The following is a 23,880-nucleotide window of genomic DNA, read 5'->3' on the forward strand; positions in this document are numbered from 1 at the left end:
CTACTACTTTAATACAGACTTAGTTGAGAATCCATGAGACGTGTACATCTTCAAACACTGCCTTTTGATAAAGGGTATCGCTACAAGTCCTGTCTATAACCAGAGTCTCCCGTTCGGAGAACGTGTCAAATGTGTATAGATCTATACGGGAAGTCATGATCCCGCACCCTGACTGTTAGCTACAGTCCGTCTTTTGGGGTGACAGTTGTCATAACGCTACGACGCCTGAAGAACGTCGCTACAGGCATATTATGTTTAGTATGGTTACAAAACTCATCGGATATACAATTATTATGGTATTATGCTTTTATGAACGAGTAGCTATTAAAACTATTCTTCATCTAACAAGTGCGATCTTCGTGTAGCTTTACTATGTAAAACTATGACACAACTTACAAGCACGTCGTTTGCTTGCGATTTTCGGTCTTAGAGACTGCCAGTTATGTCAGGAAAATAAGGGTTTTTCCTGTATACAAACCAAACAACTAATAGGAAAATAAGGGATTTTCTCGGTTCAATTAGTTGCAACTTATATCACGAACATTCATATGCATTTCATACTTTTATAAGAAAATAAGGGTTTTTCTTGGAAAACACAACGAATCATATCTCAACTATTAGGGAAAATATGGGATTTTCTGGAGCTAATACATTCATTTTCAACACACGAATCATAACTCGTTACAATTGAAATACTACATTTTCTGGAAAACATACAAACACTTTCGAATGGCATACATCTTCTCAAAACACCACTTATGAACTCACCAACTTAAATGTTGACACTTTTTCTTTGAAATAACTTGTATTCTCAGGAAACCGCTAGATCAGGTAGCAACTACTTCTGAAGACTAACGCGCTGGCGTTAGTAACATATTTTGGATCACCATTTTGTATTTGATTTCTTTTGCAAACATGTAACATATACAATCATGTAAACTTTTCAAATATATTTATATTATGGTGGTGTGTACTTTCCTTTCTATGAACTGTTATGATACTGAATATGACGTCCTCCGCCCCCGAACGTTTCCGCCGTTCTGGTTTGGGGGTGTGACAGATTGGTATCAGGGCATCGTTTATAGTGAATTAGGTATATCAAAACCATTTTTGGTATACAACTATAAACTCAACTGGGCAAAAACACTCTGAGAAAAGTCATACTTTTGAAATTAAATTTATTTAGTTTTTGTAAAGTAAGCATGCATTCATTCCGTACTAATAACAGTTTCACATCGGACTATCTTAGAAGTATTATAAATAAGTTGTGCAGTGCAGGTACGCCTTGGGACATGTAATCGGAACTGGGAAGGATATAGCTTGATCAACTATATTTGTCCGAGAGCCGACTAACGTGTGCCGAGGGGTGTCTACAGTGGACAACAAGTTTTAAAACTTACCAAACCGTTACTAGAATCAAACACAAGAATTTAAATACTATAGGAGTATTTGCTATCTAAACTAATTTAACTTACATGTTTTGCATGTTTCAACTTTATTCAATTCTTATGACCCTATTTCTCGTACAGTCAAATGGCTGGATTTCACCACCCCAATGACCCCTACTTTCCCAACCAAGGCAACGGAGGATGGATCGAAGATGATCCCGAAGAGGATGAGGAACCCATAGAAGTGGGTGATGACTCCGGTACTGACTCAGAGCTGGAAGTGATCGATCCACCACCCATTCAACCTCCTGTCCATGTGAGGAACTTCCAAGGACCCACTCCCGTCTGGGGGAGTCACCTCCATCATTGGAGCCAACAACAAGGCATACGCCCTCCCTACGGCATGTGTCGGGATTTCTATGATGTCTGCGGTGGAAGTTCGGCCGATCGAGCACTCCCGGTAATGGTGGGTAAGTTAGCCAACCAGTCCTATCAATCCGGAGTTCAAGCAAGCCGACTCCGGGATGTCAACGTGGAAGTGCAGGTTCACACTTCTGACATTCGTAGGCTGGACAAGATACAAGATTATGCTCAACTCCAGTCTGAGGCATTTCAGGCACAGATGATTGCAGCCCTAGCCGAATTAAGGGAGCAACAAGCCGCTTTTGATCGGCGCCTAATGGAATCAAAGCAATCAGATGCGGAGTCAAGCTCCAAGTGCAACCTACGTCGCAAATAGTGCCTGCCAGGATTTCAAATTTTGTTATAAATTAGGACTTCGGATAAGAGTGTTCTTTTCTTTAAAACTTTCTGTAATCGGAGACCTTTAGAAAGGTCAAAAAGTTTTGTCTAAACTCGGATGTAAGTCAACTATATGTTTAATATATATAGGGCATATCTCTTTCTTGTTTTAATTATGTGTAGTTCGTTCAATTCATAAGTGCATCCATTCAAATGTTATTAATGAATCAAGCTCAAAACCCAGTGTTGGTCAAACCAAATTCTTAATCTATTTTAGGTAGTTAACTCAATAACATTCAACTCGCAACCACCGAAACTTATAATATCTCATTTTTTTTCTCTTGGCAGCGCAATGCCTCCTCGTAGATCAGCACGTACCAACGCAACCCCACCACCACCTCCACCACTAACTTATGATCCGGCAATGGTCCAGGTCGCTATCACAGCAGCAGTAGCAGCAGCTCTCTCTCAAATAAACTCCAATGCAAATGGAGGTACAGGAAGCAGCACGAATCATCCCAATCGTGGCCCCGGCCAGGGTCATGTAAGGGAGTGTACTTACAAGGAGTTCTCCAACTCGAAGCCAAAGACTTTTAATGGAAGTGGCGGAGTCATTGCACTAATGCAATGGTTCGAAAAGACCGAAACGGTCTTCTAGATCTGCTCGTGCCAAGAAACAAGCAAGGTTAAGTTCGCTGCTTGCACCTTCATAGATCGAGCCCTCACTTGGTGGAAAAGCCATGTGAACTCAGTGACGCTCACTGTCGCTAACGCCATGAGTTGGGAAGAACTGAAGGTACTACTACTGGAAGAATACTGCCCGAGGGGTGAAGTGCAAAAGCTTGAGCAGGAGCTCTGGAATTTGAAAATGACTGGGTCTGATCTAGTCGCCTACACAGCTAGGTTCAACGATCTCGCCGCTTTGTGCCCTACCATGGTCAACCCAGAATCAAAGAAGGTCGAAAGGTACATTTGGGGGTTGTCACCCCAGATTCAAGGGCATGTCCTAGCTTCCAACCCTATCACCTACAACAGCGCTAAACGCCTGGCACAACGACTCATCGACCACGGAGCGAAACAGAGTACCATCACAGCAGCCGCAATTCCACCTAGGGAGGCTCAGGGCCAGAGTAAGCCTTGGAACAAGAGGAGGGGACAAACCCTCCAGGAGAACCCCAAGAAACAACAAGTGATAGCGACCCACGCTATTACTATACCTACCAATTCTGCCCCCACAAGCTCATACAATGGAAAGCTACCAAAATGTAACCAGTGCAACTTCCACCACCACGGTCTCTGCCGTGACCTTCAATGCACTAGGTGCAATAAGAAGGGTCATACAGCCCGCTATTGCAAGGAGCAAACCCAACAATTCGCCCCCACTGCTAATACCAGAGTAAGTCGCGCTTGCTTTGAGTGCGGGAGCACAGGGCACTACCGCAAGGACTACCCGAAGACAAACAACAGGAATACCGGCGGAAGAGGCCGAGTTTTCGCAATGGGGCAAGATGAAGCCATTGCGGACCCTACTGTTGTTACGGTTACATTTCTTCTCGATAACTCGTATGCATGCATTTTGTTTGATAGTGGAGCGGAAAGGAGTTTTGTGAGTCACGACTTTAAAAGCATGCTAAAACCAATACCACAATCATTAAGTGAACCGTTCATAGTAGAAATGGCCAACGGGAAAACCGAAGGCACTAAGGAGATATATTTAAACTGCACGCTAACTCTAAACGATAATCTCTTTCAAATCAACCTCATGCCAGTCTCGATTAGGAGTTTCGATGTCATCATTGGCATGGATTGGCTGAGTTCACATCGTGCGGACATCCTATGTTACGATAAGGTCGTTCGCCTTAATCTGCCAACCGGCGAAACCTTCCTTGTCTTGGGCGACAAACCTAGTACCACTCTTAGTATCATCTCAAGTATCCAAGCTCAGAAGTACCTACGCAAGGAGTGTCGCGCATTTTTAGCGCATGTTGTAGACGTGAAACGCGAAGTCCGGGACATCAAGGATGTCCCCGACGTATGCGATTTTCCCGACGTGTTTCCCGAGGACCTTCCAGGGATACCACCCATAAGACAAGTCGAATTCAGAATCGATCTGATTCCCGGAGCTACCCCAGTAGCCAAAGCGCCCTATCGATTAGCCCCGATAGAGATGCAGGAGCTGTCCAGCCAACTGAATGAACTACTTGGAAAAGGATTCATCAGGCCGAGCTTCTCACCTTGGGGAGCACCCGTGTTGTTTGTGAAAAAGAAAGATGGATCGTTCAGGATGTGCATCGACTACCGAGAACTCAACAAACTTACCATCAAGAACCGATACCCCCTACCTCGAATCGACGACTTATTCGATCAACTCCAAGGAGCCAACTACTTCTCCAAGATCGATCTGAGGTCGGGATATCACCAACTGCGAGTCCTAGAGAGTGATGTTCCCAAGACGGCCTTCCGGATGAGGTACGGACATTACGAGTTCGTAGTGATGCCGTTCGGACTAACCAATCCCCCGGCCGTATTCATGGATCTAATGAATCGGGTATGTCGTCCATTCTTGGATAAATTTGTAATAGTATTCATAGACGACATACTCATTTATTCAAGGAATAAAGAAGAACATAGTCAACACCTGAGACAAGTCTTAAAGACATTACGGACTGAGAGACTTTATGCAAAATTCTCAAAATGTGAGTTTTGGATTAGAAAGGTGGACTTCCTCGGTCACGTGGTCAGCAAGGAAGGAATCCACGTGGACCCCTCGAAAATCAAGGCTATCGAAAACTGGTCTGCACCAACTACACCAACAGAAATTCGCCAATTTCTAGGTCTTGCTGGTTATTACCGAAGGTTCATCCAAAATTTCTCCAGCATCGCAAAGCCTCTTACCGCTTTAACCCAGAAAGGTGTGACCTACAACTGGGGAGAAAAGCAAGATGTTGCATTTCAAACCTTGAAACAAGCCCTTTGCAGTGCACCTATCCTTTCTCTTCCGGAAGGGACCGAAGATTTTGTGGTGTATTGCGACGCATCAAAGCAAGGGCTGGGTTGTGTACTAATGCAGAGGGAAAAGGTGATTGCATATGCCTCACGACAACTGAAAATGCATGAGGTCAATTACACCACTCATGACTTAGAACTTGGAGCAGTGGTCTTCGCTCTTAAAATCTGGAGGCACTACCTTTACGGTACCAAGTGCACAGTCTTTACGGACCACAAGAGCCTCCAACACATCTTCGACCAGAAGGAATTAAACATGAGACAACGATGTTGGGTCGAATTGCTCAACGACTACGAATGTGAGATTCGCTATCATCCGGGAAAGGCAAACGTCGTAGCCGATGCCCTTAGTCAAAAGGAGTACTCAGGCCGGAGAGTGAAGTCATTAGCTATGTCGATCCATTCGCACCTGTCAACGCAAGTCAAGGAAGCTCAAATAGAGGCCTTAAAACCCGAAAACGTGGCAGGTAAGGCCCTTAGGGGAATGGACAAGAACTTAGAAATCAAGAGTGATGGAGCACGCTACCTCATGAACCGGATCTGGACACCCAAGTTTGGTGGATTGAGAGAGGTAGTTATGAGCGAGGCACACAGGACCCCATACTCCGTACATCCAGGGTCAGACAAGATGTATCTAGATCTCAAGCAACTCTACTGGTGGCCAAACATGAAAGCGGAGATCGCTACGTATGTGAGCAAGTGTTTAACTTGCGCCAAAATAAAAATAGAACACCAAAAACCCTCAGGTCTACTCCAACAACCTGAAATACCTGAGTGGAAATGGGATCAGATTTCCATGGACTTCATAACCAAACTGCCCAAAACTCAGAGTGGCCAAGATACTATTTGGGTAATCGTCGACAGATTAACCAAGTCAGCCCATTTCTTACCGATCAAGGAAATCGATAGGATGGAAAAACTATCAAGAACCTACATCCGGGAGATCGTACGACTTCGTGGAGTACCGATGTCCATCATCTCAGATAGAGACAGCAGGTTCACTTCCAGATTTTGGAAATCATTGCAAAAATCCATGGGAACAAGGTTGGACATGAGTACAACATACCACCCTCAAACTAACGGACAGAGTGAGAGGACGATCCAAACCTTGGAAGACATGTTGTGAGCATGTGTAATCGACTTTGGCAAGGCATGGGATATTCACTTGCCTTTGGTCGAGTTCTCTTATCACAATAGTTACCATACTAGTATCAAGACCGCTCCATTCGAAGCCCTTTACGGCCGTAAGTGCAGATCACCCCTGTGTTGGACGGAAGTGGGCGACACACAATTGGCAAAAGGTCTAGTCCCTAATAGCACCCTCACTGGTCCGGAGATCATCAGAGAAACTACCGAAAAGATCATGCAAATACGAGAACGACTGAAGTCCTCAAGGGATAGGCAAAAGAGCTCTGCCGATAGGAGACGTAAACCCTTGGAATTCCAGATTGGCGACCGTGTACTACTGAAGGTCTCACCCTGGAAGGGCGTGATACGCTTTGGGAAGCGTGGAAAGCTAAATCCCAGGTACATTGGACCCTTCAAAATCATTTTGAGAGTTAGTCCAATGGCCTACAAACTCCAACTTCCAATCGAGCTTAACAAAGTGCATCCAGTATTCCACATATCAAACCTGAAAAAGTGTTTATCCGACGAAACACTTGTAATTCCACTCGATGAAATCGAGTTAAATGAAAATCTTAACTTTGTGGAAGAACCCGTCAAGATCATGGATAGGGAAGTTAAACGGACTAAGCAGAGTCGCATTCCAATAGTAAAAGTTCGATGGAATGCTAAGAGAGGACTCGAATTCACATGGGAACGGGAAGACCAAATGCTACAGAAGTATCCGCATCTCTTCCTCAGCCCCTAAAACTTTTATCTTGTATTTAATTTCGGGACGAAATTCCCTCTAACGGGGGGATGATGTAACTACCCGTTATTTTCGGGCATTATAAATCGAGTCTTGTAACCTCTTTGGAATGTAATACGAATATCATCGATAAATGAATTATTCAAAAGCTCTGATTGGAGTACACTATGTAGTAGATATCGTCTTAAGGTTTCCAAATATATATAGAACACTAGAATCCGAGTTATGACGAAGAAGTTATGACCATTCTAAGATTTCCGACAAAACCGACAACACCGATTAAACGGAAAACGCAAAGTTTCAATATGATAGCATTTAGCCTTAGGTATCTAAATGAAAGTTATAGATAACATTAAATCGTGAGCGTACACAAAAAGAACGTCCAAATCTGACTTCGTATGAGGAAGTTATGATTTTTCCAAGATCCGAATATAGCAGTAGACAACTAAAAACTCGAATCGGAGATCGAGCGACTTTTGGTCGGAATGACCTAAACGAGAATCGAAGGTCTCGACAATGGTATTTCAGCGGTAAAAAGTCTGGCAAAAACCGACATCAGATAAAGAAGTTATGGATTTTCAAAGAAATTCCTTAAACACGATGAGTTTAATATAAATAATAAATAAATAATTTCGGAATCTGCTGACGGAGTCTAAACGAAAGTTGTAGAGCGTAGTCTCACCTACGCGTGGATATAAAGATCATCGAAAACGGAGTTTGTATGAACAAGATTTGAATTTTTGAATTTTTGAATTTTTGAGTCAGCGTCCTGTACGCCCCGCGTACCCGAGAGACTTGGCCTCTGATCGTCCACGTCGCCCTATCCGAGCCATCCGACCCATCCGACCCGTCCGAAGTACCCGACCCGTCCGACCCGCTGTCCCGTCCGACCCGCCGTCCCATCCGACCCGTCTCCCCATCAACCTGTGCCATCCGACCCACGTACCCAGCAACCCGTCCCATCCGAAGCCGAGGCAGTCGAGGCTTCGGTCATGCATGACGTACGCGTACGCGCTGTGTACGGGCTTCCGAGAAAAATGCTCATTTCTCTCCTCTCTCTCACAATCTTGCCTCGTTTTCCATGCCCGTTCAAACCTGAAGCTCTGATCTTTTTGCTCAAGTACCGAGGGTCGATTTTACTCCCGAGATTCCCGAGAATCCCGAGGAAAATCCGTTTCCCGAGACGAAACTCTGTCCGGTTTTCCATCTCGCTATCTTCAAACTATCAGGTGAGTTCATACCCCTGCAAGCACACTTTAAATGCGTTTTTAAATGCTTTTTATACTCTTTTAGGGGGGGAATACAAGTAAACACACGACTAAAATCGTGTGAAACATCGATCTTTTTATATACTTTTCATAATGTTGTCCTAACTGCCTTATGAGGTCATTATCATGCAAAACACCTCACAACACAACTTTACTCTCTTGGGATACAATATGTTTATAAATAGAAATATGTTTTATTTATGCATTTACATACAAATACATCATATCAAGGGTAACATCCTTTACTAAACCGTTTTATACATCCAAAGAACTTATGATTTATGCTTTGTCAAATGTTGTGAAAAAGGATAAACTTTGCATACAAAACTACTACTTTAATACAGACTTAGTTGAGAATCCATGAGACGTGTACATCTTCAAACACTGCCTTTTGATAAAGGGTATCGCTACAAGTCCTGTCTATAACCAGAGTTTCCCGTTCGGAGAACGTGTCAAATGTGTATAGATCTATACGGGAAGTCATGATCCCGCACCCTGACTGTTAGCTACAGTCCGTCTTTTGGGGTGACAGTTGTCATAACGCTACGACGCCTGAAGAACGTCGCTACAGGCATATTATGTTTAGTATGGTTATAAAACTCATCGGATATACAATTATTATGGTATTATGCTTTTATGAACGAGTAGCTATTAAAACTATTCTTCATCTAACAAGTGCGATCTTCATATAGCTTTACTATGTAAAACTATGACACAACTTACAAGCACGTCGTTTGCTTGCGATTTTCGGTCTTAGAGACTGCCAGTTATGCCAGGAAAATAAGGGTTTTTCCTGTATACAAACCAAGCAACTAATAGGAAAATAAGGGATTTTCTCGGTTCAATTAGTTGCAACTTATATCACGAACATTCATATGCATTTCATACTTTTATAAGAAAATAAGGGTTTTTCTTGGAAAACACAACGAATCATATCTCAACTATTAGGGAAAATATGGGATTTTCTGGAGTTAATACATTCATTTTCAACACACGAATCATAACTCGTTACAATTGAAATACTACATTTTCTGGAAAACATACAAACACTTTCGAATGGCATACATCTTCTCAAAACACCACTTATGAACTCACCAACTTAAATGTTGACACTTTTTCTTTGAAATAACTTGTATTCTCAGGAAACCGCTAGACCAGGTAGCAACTACTTCTGAAGACTAACGCGCTGGCGTTAGTAACATATTTTGGATCACCATTTTGTATTTGATTTCTTTTGCAAACATGTAACATATACAATCATGTAAACTTTTCAAATATATTTATATTATGGTGGTGTGTACTTTCCTTTCTATGAACTGTTATGATACTGAATATGACGTCCTCCGCCCCCGAACGTTTCCGCCGTTCTGGTTTGGGGGTGTGACATGCCCCAAGGGGTTTATGGTTTGCTTTCATTGCAACCAGACCGGCCATCGGAAGGCCGAGTGTCCTCAGCTCCTCCAGGGATCTGCACCTGCTGCTAGGGCTACTGAGACTCGACTAGTGAAGGTCGAGGCCCTGAGGGCTCGTGGGAGAGCTTTTCAGTTGACTGAGGAGGAGGTCCGCGTGGCGCCTGATGTCGTGGCTGGTATGTATTCTTTCGTGTATTTATTTACTTTTTTGCTGAGATGTTGTGCTTATTTATGATATGCGTAGGTATTTTTCTTGTGAATTCTGTACCTGCCTTGGTATTATTTCACTCGGGTGCGAGTCAGTCTTTTGTATCTTTGGCTTTTAGTCAGCACCTCGGTATTGATCGAGAAGTGATGAGTCGACCTCTAAGGGTTTCCATGTATGGCTTTGGAGCGGTCATTGACTGCGGGAAACAGCTGGTGACTATGCGAGAACCTAGTTGGGGAGTGCTTACTGTGTATGGCGAGGGGACCCGGTATGGGTCAGCGTTCTGTTCGGCTGCCAAGGTGAGGCAAAGTTTGCAGCAGGGCTGCAGTGGATTCTAAGCCTATGTGATGGACGCACGCGGGGCCACTGAGAGGCCAAGTTCGGTGGGTGCGGTTCTGGTAGTGTGCGAATTCCTGGATGTTTTTCCCGAGGAACTGCCAGGCGTGCCTCCGGAAAGACAAGTGGAGTTCCATATCGATTTGATTCCGGGAGCAGCACCTATCGCCAAGGCGCCTTATCGCCTCGCACCGCCAGAGATGCAGGAGTTATCCTCACAGCTTCAGGAGTTGTTGGGGAAGGGGTTTATTCGACCGAGTAGCTCGCCTTGGGGAAGAATCGGTATCTGTTACCTAGGGTAGATGATCTGTTCGATCAGCTGCAGGGGGCTTCTTGGTTCTCCAAGATAGACTTGAGGTCGGGTTATCATCAGATGAGGGTTCGGGATGAGGATATCCAGAAGACTGCATTCAGAACTCGTTATGGACATTACGAGTTTGTGGTGATGCCTTTTGGGCTCACCAATCCCCCAGCTGCGTTCATGGATCTCATGAACAGGGTGTGTAGGCCGATGCTGGATCGGTCGGTGATCATACTCATTGATGATATTCTGGTATATTCGAGGTCTAGGGAGCAGCATGAGGAGCATTTGAGGGAGATCCGTGGAGTTCTGAGATCGGAGAGGCTGTATGCCAAATTCTCCAAGTGTGATTTCTGGTTACGAGAGGTCTAGTTCCTAGGGCACCTTGTTAATCAGAAAGGGATTTTGGTCGATCCGGCCAAGATCGAGGCGGTGATGAGATGGGAAGTGCCGAGATCGCCCACAGAGATCAGGAGCTTTCTGGGTTTGGCCGGCTATTATCGAAGGTTTATCAAGGATTTTTCCAAGATCGCCGTGCCGCTTACTAGGATGACCCGGAAGGGTGTTGCATTTTCATGGGGACCGGAGCAGCAGTCCTCCTTCAAGACCCTTCGTCAGAAATTGTGCGAGGCCCTTGTTCTTGCACTTCCGGATGGGATGGATGATTTTGTGGTGTTATGTGATGTATCTATATCTGGATTAGGGGCGGTGCTTATGCAGAGGGGACACATTATAGCATATGCTTCGAGGCAGTTGAAGCCTCATGAGTCGAGATATCCCACTCACGACTTGGAATTGGGGGCTGTGGTGTTCGCCCTCATGATCTGGCAGCACTATCTTTATGGGGTTCGGTGTACCATATACACGGACCACAAGAGTCTGAAGTACTTGATGGATCAGCCAAATTTGAATATGCGATAGAGGAGATGGTTGGATGTGGTGAAGGATTATGATTGTGAGATCTTGTACCACACGGGCAAGGAGAATGTAGTAGCCGATGCATTGAGCCGTAGAGTGGAAAGCGCCCCGATTCGAGAAATTTGTATGAGGTTGACGGTGATGACTCCGATTTTGAACAGCATCTGAGGAGCGGTCCTAGGAAGCTTGGTAATAAAATGAACCAGATCGAATCCACCCCCCGTGCGGTCCAGGGAAGCTTGGTAATAAAATCCATCATGATGTCTTCCCATTTCTACATCGGAATATACAACAGCTGCATCTTGCCATGGGTTCTTTGATGCTCGGCCTTGACCTTCCTGCAGGTCAAGCACCGCTCCACGTACCATGCCATATCCCGCTTCATGCAGGGCCACCAATAGTCCAGACGAAAATCGCTATACATCTACGTCGCCCCGGGATGCATGGAGAATCGGGATTTGTGTGCCTCCTCCATCAGGACCTAGCGCACGCCTCCGTGATAAGGGACCCACACCCTACGGTGAAGAGTTAATAACCCTCGGCTATCATAGTCGAAGGAAGAGACCTTCCCCACAATTCGCTCACTCTTCTGATGTTCCTCCTTCATAGCCTCCTCCTGAGCCTCCCGAATCCTCTCCAGAAGCGGAGTCACCACTGTCATCCTCAAACAGATATCCCTAATTGGCACTGCCTTGCGGCTAAGCGCATTGGCCATGACATTGGCCTTTCCCGGATGGTAAAGGATCTCACAATCATAATCCTTTACCACATCAAGCCACCGACGATGTCTCATATTCAGATTTGGTTGGTCCATGAGATACCTCAAACTTTTGTGGTCCGTGTAAATCATACAACGAACCCCATAGAGGTAATGACGCCAAATCTTGAGGGCGAAAACAACAGCCCTCAACTCCAAATCATGCGTCGGGTAGTTTGCCTCATGAGGCTTCAACTGCCTCGACGCATAGGCAAAAACATGCCCTCTCTGCATCAATACAACACCCAAACCTGCGATGGAAGCATCGCAGTACACAACAAAATCCTCCATGCCCTCTGGCAGGGGTAAGATTAGCGCCTCGCACAATCTCTGCCTCGGCATCCTGAATGCGGCCTGCTGCTCAGGCCTCCAGCGATACACCACCGACATCTTCGTCAGTCGGGTGAGCGAAACTGCTATCTTGCAGAAGTCCTGAATGAATCTCCGATAGTAGCCTGCCAATCGTAGAAAGCTCCAAATCTCAGATGGATACCTCGGAACCTCCCAACTCATCACGACCTCCACCTTGGCCGGATCTAGCGAAATCCCGTTCTGGTTGACAAGGTGCCCAAGAAACTGCACCTCGCGCAACCATAACTCACACTTGGAGAACTTAGCATACAAGTTCTCCCTCCTTAAAGTCTCCAGAACCTCCCGCATATGCTCCTCATGTTGCTCTCGCGTATTGGAGTAAACCAAGATGTCATCAATACATACTATCACAGATCGATCTAACATCGGTCTACACCAGTGGTTCATGAGATCCATGAATGCGGCAGGAGCATTGGTGAGCCCGTAAGGCATCACCACAAACTCATAGTGACCATAACGCATCCGAAACGTAGTCTTCTACACATCCTCCTCTCTGACCCTCATCTGATGATACCCTTAACGTAAATCAATCTTGGGGAACCAAGATGCTCCCTGTAGCTGGTTAAAGAGGTCATAAATCTTCGAAAGTGGGTAGTGGTTCTTCACCGTTACATCCGATGCGATCTGTCCTTCTTCCTCACAAACAGAATTGAGGCTCCCCAGGGTGAAATGCTCTGTCTAATGAAACCCTTGTCTAATAGCTCCTGCAGCTGTGTAGACCACTCCTGCATCTCAGGAGGAGCCAACCGATACGGTGCCTTCACTATCGCAGCCGCACCAGGAACTAGGTTGATCCTGAATTCCACCTGTAGTTCTGGAGGTATCCTAGGCAACTCCTCGGGGAATACGACCGCAAACTCCCGTACCACAGGTAGATCGTCCACCGTCGCCCTACCCGTTTCCCGGGTATCCATAACATACGCGACATAACATGCGCAACCCTGCTGGAGGTAGCGCCTAGCTCTCGCTGCTGAACATAAAGCTGGTCCTCGCTGTGGCCTCTCGCCCTGGATCACCAACTCTCCCCCACTTGGGGTCCTAACCCGCACCAACTGCTGCACGCTGTCGATCACTGCCCCATTAGCGTTGAGCCAGTCCATGTCTATAATTACCTTGTTCCCATGCAATGGAATGGGAGCCAGGTCTTCCAAGTAGCGCTCCGGAAATAACCTCAGCACACAATCTCGAAATACCGTCGATGCCCGCACCGAATGGTCGTCAGCAATCTCTACCTCTAAAGGACAATCCAACATGCCCGAAGACTCGGAAAATCTCTTGCTAAGCGCAAGAGGCACAAATGATCGGGTAGCACCCGAGTCAAACAATACTGGCACCGGGATGTCGTTCACATGGAACGATCCTAAACAGAGCACATATCAATAACACAATCACAAAAAAAAAAGATCAGAGGGACATCAGGTGCAGCGTGTGCCTCCTCGGCTGTCAGCCGAAATGCTCGGCTCCGCACCACAGGAACCTCTGTCTTGACCTTCCAGCCATCTGTAACCCGCGTCGTCGCTAAGACCGGCGCCGCCGCTGGCACTACTGTTGACGCTACTGTTAATAGGCAATTGGCCCTTTGTGGCCCCTCTGATTGCAATGGAAGCAAATCAGGTCTGTCATCTGTACCGTAGGGCGGGGGCGGTACAATCCCAACAAAAATGCCCCACCTTGCCACACTTTTAGCAGCCCGAACCCGGCCCAATGCGACAAGCTCCCTCGTGTGACCGACCGCATTTCCCACAGTGGTCCTATCCTGCCTGGCCTTTCGGCCTACCATCAGATCCCTTGGGCTTCTTCCCCGAAGCCTCGGTCGTCAGCCCCTCCACTGCGTTCCTCTTCTGGACATGCTCCAGATCAATCTCCGTCTCCCTAGCCCTGACAATCATGGAATCCAAGGTAGGGCAGGCTGAAAAACTAACATGCTCCCAAATGTTAGCTCATAGAATGTCATGGTAACGGGTACTCCTCATATCCTAATCACCCGCATAATGGGGCACCAGCAATGCCCTCTCCCGGAACTTGGCGGTGATCACCGGCATAGTCTCCATAGTCTACCTCATGTCCGAAAACACCCTGACCAGCCACTGAAGCTCCACAGCTGGTGCAAACTCTGCCCTAAATCTGGTCACAAAGTCCGACCAAGTCATAGCCTTAACAGTCGAGGCTCCCAATGAGTCACCAACAGACTCCCACCAATCTCTAGCCTTCTCTCGCAAGCATCCTGTTGCATATCGCACCTTCGAGCCCTCTGGGCAGAAGCTCGTCAGCTATGCAGACTCAATGTCTGCGATCCATCTCCTAGCAGCAATGGGGTATTTCACCCCATGGAAATCCGGCGCACCACTTCCACGAAAGTCCTTAAAGGACAGTGTGCACGTACCCACCTGGTTAGACACCATATCACTCCTGAATGATCGGAGACAATCCTCCATCAGCTCAACAATCCCCTCCTTGATCGACCCGAAGATGATAGGTGTGACAACTGTCAATTTCCAGTGCAGTCAAAGTCAAGTAAAGTCAACAAGTCAAGCCGGTCAACTCATCTAACCCTCGTATACTAGGGTTATCATTTTGTTTCTTCTTAAACAACTCGCACTCTTAATGCAAAGTATCACTTAGAGTTTTCATGTGTTCAGAAACTCTAAACCCTAATCAGGGCAAGTGATGAAACTACTCGATAAAACATTATTCCTTAACCCTCGGGGGCATATGACAGTAATAACAAGACTTACCGAGGTTTGTGAACCATGAATTACAAAGCCAAACACTCAATAAGGTCTCGAAAGAAGTTTCTCTCAATCTCTTTCACTCTATCTCTATCACACCCTAAAACTGAAACGACGGAAACGTTCGGGGGTGGAGAACGTCATGTCAAGTATCACGAGATATGTATATGGTAAGCAAGTAATGAACAACCATTTCATTTAGAAAGAAAGTGTTTACAATGTGTGTGTTCACAAAACATAGAAGTCATAAACAAATAACAAAACAAGACTTGAAGCTGTAATGCTCCATCTTCTGAGTTCCCAGCACGAGCACCTGTCTAATAGTCTCCTGAGAATACAAGTTATTTGAAAGAGTTGATCAGGAATTAAGCTGCTGAGTTCATAAGATTTTAGTGATGTGAGTAAGCTGTAAAATGTGGTTGAAAATGTATATGTAAAAGTGATGTGAGCTGTAAGTTCTGTTTTGAAAAGTTCGCCTGTTCCTCTACAAAATCCTATATTTCCTACCTGAATGAAAGTTAAGTAAAATGACACTACAAGCCTTTCTATGGGTACTAAGTGGGTACAAGTTATATATACTCAGAGTAAACAAACAATCGATTGTGCGCATCTGCCCCAAGCTCACAACCCAACGGGGAACAGAAAGTAAGGCGGATAGCACACATTCCATTGGTTATTAAATCGTTGTCATATATAGCCCTGGTGTATTCACTTGTTACTCATGGAGTTATTTGTAATGGTTCTTTTATATCTAATGAAAAGTTCTTTAAGAAAACCTATATTCCTTATAGTAAAATCATGACTACAGTGACTACTTTTATAATAGCTTTGTTTATATTGCTATATATAATCTGATATCGGGTAGAAAGTTTATTTGGTGAATCTGCCCTAAGCCCACAATCCAACGGGAACAAGATGTAAGGTGGAAAACACACATTTAACTATCTATTGGATATTAGTTTTATATATAAACATGGTGTATAAACTAAGGTATTATAGAGTTACTCACCTAAAGTCTCTAAAACTATACTGGCTTAATAAAATGGATTAAGCCCTTATCTGTCAAATCTCTCCCAAATCTCTCCAAGAATATGAAATCTCTCCCAAATCTCTCTCAAAACGTCTTTTGATTTATTTTAGTCATTTGGGGCATCCCGACACTTGAGTTGGTGAAAAAACCACTCGAAACGGGAAGATTCCATGGAAAATTAGCCTTTTGGACCGAAGTCCCTCTATAAGGACCAAGCCCTTCTTGAGCCGAAGCCCCAAGGACCGAGTCCGAAGTCCTCTGGTCTAGCCGCAGCAAGCTAGCCGTAGGTAGCGAGCACCAGCCACCGACCGCAGCCACTTTAGCTTCGGACCGCATCAGACCGCATCGGATCTCGCCATCGGACCGCAGTCTTGCGACCAGGCCACTTCGGATTTAGGCTGCTGATGACCCAACCCCCTGAGTTCGGATTTGCCACTTTTCTACTCGGTTTTCAACCACAACTCCGTTTTAAGCCCGTTTTAATTATTTTAACGCGAGATTTTCTCCAAAAATCATATTATAACATATAACACCCTAAATATTCATAATTTCGACATATTTTTATGGAAATATTTATTTAAGAATTAAATCTAGTGGGTGAATATTTGAGGTGGAGTGTTGACTTTACCTTAGTGTTAGACACAAGCAACCACCCCCATACCCACTCCATGACTAACCTACACCTCTCCCCACCATACCTGGTCATTCAATGGTACTTTCCTCACCATTTGACCAGCCATACTCTTAGTCAAAGGCTGAAAACCCACCCTCTCTCCTCACTCTCACTCATTTTTTTGATTTCCACCAAAGATCAAACACATGTTTTCTCTCAAATTCTCTCATACAATTTCGAGATTTCCAAGTCATTTTTCAAGCATTCCATTTTCATTTAGTAAGTATCATCACCCTCCTTATGGTTATTACATTCCTTTCACTCAAATCAATAATTCCTTACACAAACTCCATCATTATTGTGTTAGATTCTCAAATCTTCAAGTGATCCTTCAAGTGTTCTTGAGTTGAACACTTCATTTCTTCAACAATCACCCAATGAAATCATATAAGGTGAGTTCATACCCCTACATTTTAAAGTTTTCTTAAGTTCTTAGGGGGGGTGGGGGAATACAAGTTAAAACACCAAGAACGTAATCATAACTTTTCTAATAGCTTTCATCAGAAAAGTTGGACTCCATTCACGGACTGTTTTGGTCAACTTAAACATCTTAGTTTTCAAAACTGTATTAGATGAAAATAGTTCAGGTTTATACCTTTAAAATGACTACTTGCACATCTGCATACGGATTTTCTATGATTTATGGTGTTTTTTACAAAACTACCTATCATTTCAAGAAAACATCCGGACCAGTTTGTGATTATGGTCTGTTTCACCCAAGTTGGAGGTTACTAAAAATCATGATAAAATTTATGAACAAACTAGACTCATTTTTCAAACATTCACAATTTACGGATTCTGGTTTGGACGTTTAATGATTTTTCTATGAATTTTCTAAGAACAGAATTGAAATGGTAATTGTAGAAAAATGCTTTCACTTTCATTTACACCCTTGCAACTTGTTGAGCAAGGTGTGTAACCTGCATGTGATGATATGATACTACCATATATGTCGTTTTGTCTTTTCATATAGGCATACATTAGTTAACAAATGGACTTTTGCTATATTAAGCATAGTAATGGATAAATTGTTATAAACAAATCTACATCCATTAAATACAAACATTGGTAAACTATGACAAGTATAGTTTGTGCTCACTACCCCAACAAATAATTGATAAACTATAATAGGTATAGTTGATGATTCATTTACATAAAAAACACATTACTAAAGGTATTACATATACAAAAAGGGTTACTACCACTAAGAATTATTATGACAAACTATAATAAGTATAGTTAAGTCTATTATACCCCCCCCCCCCCCCACAAATGAATACGCTAGCTATAATCGGTACAGTTAGGGCGTATATACATTACAAACAATGTGATAAACTATAATAGGTATATTTTATGTTCCATCTACACTACGAACTTATTATAAGAAGGGATTCACCATCACCACCACTTTTGATAAGCTATAATATGCATAGTTCATGTTCACTACCACTATCACTATTTGATGAACTGTGATATGCATAGCTTACGTTCACCATCACCATCACATTTGATAAACTATAATATGCATAGTTCATGTTCACTACCACTGTCGCTATTCGATGAACTATGATATGTATAATTTATGTTCATAGCCACTACTTCTATTTCATACACTACACTAAGGTTTGGTTTCGGTCTTTGGTTTTAAGACTACATTCAATCTAGAATTGTTAGTTTTCAGCTATAATTTTGTAACGACCGAAAAATTCCAACCAATTTAAACTTTTGAAAAACAACCCGATTTCATTAAATTATTACAAAAAGGTTTTCAATACAATTTTTTAGAGTATTCCCAGAATCACATCACAACTTAACATGAGGAGCGGTACGATCACGCCTTCGCCTTGTAACGGTCACCTGAAGAACTTGAAAAACATTAATCCACAACTTTAAGCCCGAAAGCATAGTGAGATATCCCCAAAATACCAACCACACATACGCCTTTCCAGGCTACGACCTTCCGGTCCAAATCATAATGCCTTCCGACCCATAACATAGTGTTGGATAAGGTGTCTAAGTCCATAACTATTTCGGGTCAGTACTTGACCCGACCCGGCATGGTCCATTTGGGTTGCATGGCACCATGCAATTGGATAGACTAAATGAGAGAAATAACACTTGGAGATTATTAATATATTATAAGTTCTAATATATTAATAATGTTATTTGATTAGTTTGATCAAGAATTAATTTAGAATTAATTAAGTGATCAAAGGATAACTAATTAAATATATGGGTTGATTATGTAAATCATTCATATCTTGTATAGTGGGCTAAAAGGCTCCATGGATTATCAAGTTGGGTTCTACCCATAGGATGCTCCGTGGATGCTCCATGGGAGTTACAAACCCATGGGTCATGGAAATGAAGAGTCACGACACATTAGGGTTTGCATGGTGTAACGCTAGATGTGTCAACACTATATAAGGATCCCATACTCCACCAAAATCGGCTACACATAAGAAACTAGAGGGCTTGGCCGATTTTAAGAAGTGTGTATTCTCTCAAAAGTCTTTCCAAGAGCATTTGGTGTTGTGTGAAGCATTTGAGGCATCACACTTGGGGTGCTAGGCTCACAAGGTTGCAACGAACATAAGCAACAACAAGGTAAGTTATTCTATCTTTCATTCAAGTTAAAATTGTTCCCCATGTATGCTAGATAGGAATATAACCTTGGAAATTCAACTTTGCATGATAATTAGACAAACATAGATCCAAGGTTATTAGGGTTGCATGTACACTTAGGAAGTGTTAGAATGCTCAAAACCCATTAGTGGTATCAGAGCTTAGGCTTGTTTGTTTGTTATTTGTGCTAAAAAGTTGAAGAAAGTCGAAAAACTTGTTGTCTGACTGCTGGACTCGTCGAGTCCATGGGGGGACTCGTCGAGTTCACTTGTATCTTCAACCTACTCGTCGAGTAGGTTAATGCACTCGGCGAGTAGGGTCAACAGAGTGCAGATTTTTGACTTTAGTTGCTGGAAATGGATTAGAAACATTACCCTAAACTGTTTTGGTACTTGAAAGCTTGTTTTAGATGGTGTAATGTCTTGCTAATTCATTTACAACAACTGGTTATCAAAATTACAAAGTTTTAAGTGTAGTTTTGATTCATGAAAGTGCCTATGTTGATGTTCTTGAACTTATGATGTTTAGATGATCAAAGGAATTATTTGTAACCTATGTGGTAGCTTAATTCTTGATCATAATGTGTTTTAATGGAGTCCATAACTTGTCCTCAAGTTATGGAAAACCAAAAGTCACTTGAGTTAAAAAACCATTAAAAGAACACAAGAGTTAGAAAAAAGAAGAGTCTTCATTTTATTACTTTATTAAACTCATAAGAAGTCAAGGTAAAACTTTAGTTCCAACCCTTAGAATTTTAAAAGTTAAAATTCAACCCTTATACTTATATTATTATGATTTAATAATTATATATATATATATATATATATATATATATATATATATATATATATATGTATGTATAAGAACAAAGTCGTCTTACCGCTAGTACGCCTCATTCACAAAACCGGTCTATAAGGTGGGTATAAGGTTGTTACCTATAAAATGGCAACTTAATGGGTGTCCACTCTCACCCACCGTTTGCTTGACCGGTGGAGGGTCGTTAGCCGAACAGGTAAGACAAGGACTTATAAATTCTCATTAAAAGTATGATGAATATTATAAAGTAACTAAATGTTTTATTCAATTCCCAATCTTAGTTACTTTAGGAAAAATGTGAATAAGGTGCTAATCCATGAAATTACACTTTACACTTTGTTTAAGTCGTTGGTGGAGCGTGTGTGGTTAACCGGCACACTAACTTGGACTTAACAAGGTAGGTAAAGGGTGACTTAAGGTTTATTATAGTATCGGCAGAGCATGTGTGGTTTACCAACACATCGATTGAGTGATAAAATTTAAGGGTACCAAGTGATTTGTATGGTTACTTCACACCTCGTTTTGTGATCCTCGGTATCCCAGTCACAAAACTTGGAGGGCACACTCGAGATTGAAACATGCCTTTGAAAAAGATCATTGAATCTCAAAGAATCTAGGAATTTCTAAGAACCAATCAAAAACCTAATATTTAACATTTCGGTTTTCGTGGTGGAAATTGGTGAATCGTCATTCACCTACCTTTCAAATATGTTATAGCTTGTATTACGGCATACCTCTTCCAAGTTATAATATATTGTGATTGGATCCTAGCCTTAATATTACATTTGGGTGTCTTCAAACAATGCTGCTTCTGGCTCTAACCCTAATAGCTCCTTTACCCTTATGAACTTGTGTGGGAAAGTCACTTTTGATGGATCCAACTTCAATGAGTGGATCAGAAACATCAGGATGATTACCCGCTATGAGGACAAAGAATATGTCCTTGACAAGGAGCTTAAGGAGATTGATGAGACCACTACAACTCCCCAGGAGATCGCTAACTTTCAGGCACATGAAAGGGATGCTACGAAAGTGGCTTGCATCATGATGGCCACGATGACAGCGGAACTCCAAAAGTCTTATGAGGATTTCTACCCTTATGAAATGCACTAAGATTTGATGGAAAGATACCATCAAAGTGCACGACAAGAGAGGTATGAAATCATCTGCTCCATGATAACAGCCATGATGAAGGACGGGGAATCCGTCACGAGCCACATGCAGAAAATGCAAAGGTATGTGGATCGTTTGCTGAATCTTAATGTGAACTTCCCTGAGGAGCTTGCAATAGATATCATTTTGCACTCATTACCATCATGCTATGATCAATTCCGCATGACATATCACATGAATAAGGAAGAGGTCATACTCAGCAAACTTCAGGGACTTCTCAAGACCGCAGAAACAGGTCTTAAGGGGAATTCGGTTGCTAACACTCCTACTCCAAACTCTAATCCGGTTTTGGCAATCGGGAAAAGTAGAGGGAAGAAGAGAAAGAGCTCTTCGAGGGGTACCAAGGCTCAGACCCTTGATGGCTCTTCTTCAGGTGGAACCAAGAAAGGTTTCATCACTCCTTCTTCTGACCCAAAAGGAGCTGAATGCTTCTATTGCCATGAAAAATCACATTGGAACCGGAACTGCCCAAAATACCAGCAAGATGTGAAGGATGGGAAAGTTAAACCCAACCATGCAGGTATTTACACTATCATTTCTAATAACTCACCCCATTCTAAATCTTGGGTCCTTGATACCGGTTGTGGTATTCATATTTGTTGTGACTTGTAGGGACTAAGAAGAAGTGAGAATGTGGAGCAAGGAAGAATAAACTTAATCATGGGGAATAGGAAAGCTTTACATGTTACCAAGATTGGAGTTTATACTTTATCGCTAAGTAGTGGGTTTAATTTAGATTTGAATAAATGTTGTTATTCGCCAGGAATGGCAAGAAATATTATTTCCTTTCATGCTTTGTACAAACAAGGGTTTACCTTTTTTGTTTAATAATGAAGTTGGTTCTATTGATGCTTTCTTTAATAATGTTCTTTTTTTTAAAGCATTACCTTGTGATGGTGTGTATGATGCTGTATCTGTTGTAGATAACTTAGGAAATAATGTTTTGTGTATTGATTCTATTAATAATAATAACTTGGATAAAGCATCATTATGGCATTGTTGTCTTGGACATATAAGCAAGAAACTCATAGGCCAACTCCAAAAGGATGGAGTCTTGGAGTCATTTGACCTAAAGTCAGATGATAGTTGCGAATCATGCTTACTTAGAAAAATGACAAAGTCACCCTTCACAGGTTCTTGTGAGAGGGGTGAAGGTTTGTTGGACCTTGTACACACGGATGTGTGTGGACCATTCAAACATGCCACAAGGGATGCTAATCGTTATTATTTGACTTTTACTGATGACTACAGTAGATATGGATATGTCTACTTGATCAAGCATAAGTCAGAGACTTTCGAAAGGTTTAAGGAATTTAAACAGGAAGTCGAGAATCAATTGGGCAGGAACATTAAGATGCTTCGATCCGATCGTGGTGGTGAGTATCTTAGTTTAGAGTTCCTTGACTATCTAAGGGAATGTAGGATAGTCTCACAATTGACACCTCCCAGGACACCACAGTTGAATGGTGTGGCTGAGAGGCGTAATCGAACCTTGTTAGATATGGTTCGTTCCATGATGAGTCGAGCTTCGCTACCAATCTCATTTTGGGGGTATGCCTTAGAGACTGCCGCCCATATCCTTAATCTAGTCCCTACAAAGAAAGTTGCCAAAACTCCTCACGAGATGTGGACTGGTAAAGTACCCAAACTAGACCACATCAAGATTTGGGGTTGCGAGGCTTTCGTGAGACGCGAGACTCATGATAAGCTCGAACCCCGAAGCGAGAGGTGTATTTTTATCGGCTACCCACAGCAATCCTTTGGTTACCTCTTCTACAGACCTAGTGAAAATGTGGTCTTTGTAGCTAGGAGGGCTTTCTTTAGAGAGAGAGAGAGAGTTCATAAGCCAAGGAAACAGTGGGAGGCAAGTTGATCTTGAAGAAATTCAAGAGTCAAGCGGTGAAGGAACTTCAAACCCTAGCACTCATCTTGAGGAGGAAACTCCTGTTGAGCCAATTGACAAGTCTATACCTCTGAGGCGTTCCACAAGGGTTAGGAATGCTCCTGAGCATTACTATGGATTCCATATTACTGCAGAAGGATATACACTTATCAGTGATGAGACACTGATAGGTCTGGATGAACCTAACAGTTACGCGGAAGCCATGGCAGGCCCTGAGTCAGCTAAGTGGAAAGAGGCAATGGACAGTGAAATACAGTCCATGTATGACAATCAAGTTTGGAACTTGGTTGAGAATGTACCAGGTCGTAAGACAGTAGGGTGCAAATGGGTCTTCAAGAAGAACACCGACAT

The sequence above is a fragment of the Lactuca serriola genome, chromosome 4 (genome assembly GCF_051521515.1).
Source record: "Lactuca serriola cultivar US96UC23 chromosome 4, Lser_US96UC23_V15, whole genome shotgun sequence".
Taxonomy (NCBI): Eukaryota; Viridiplantae; Streptophyta; class Magnoliopsida; order Asterales; family Asteraceae; genus Lactuca; species Lactuca serriola.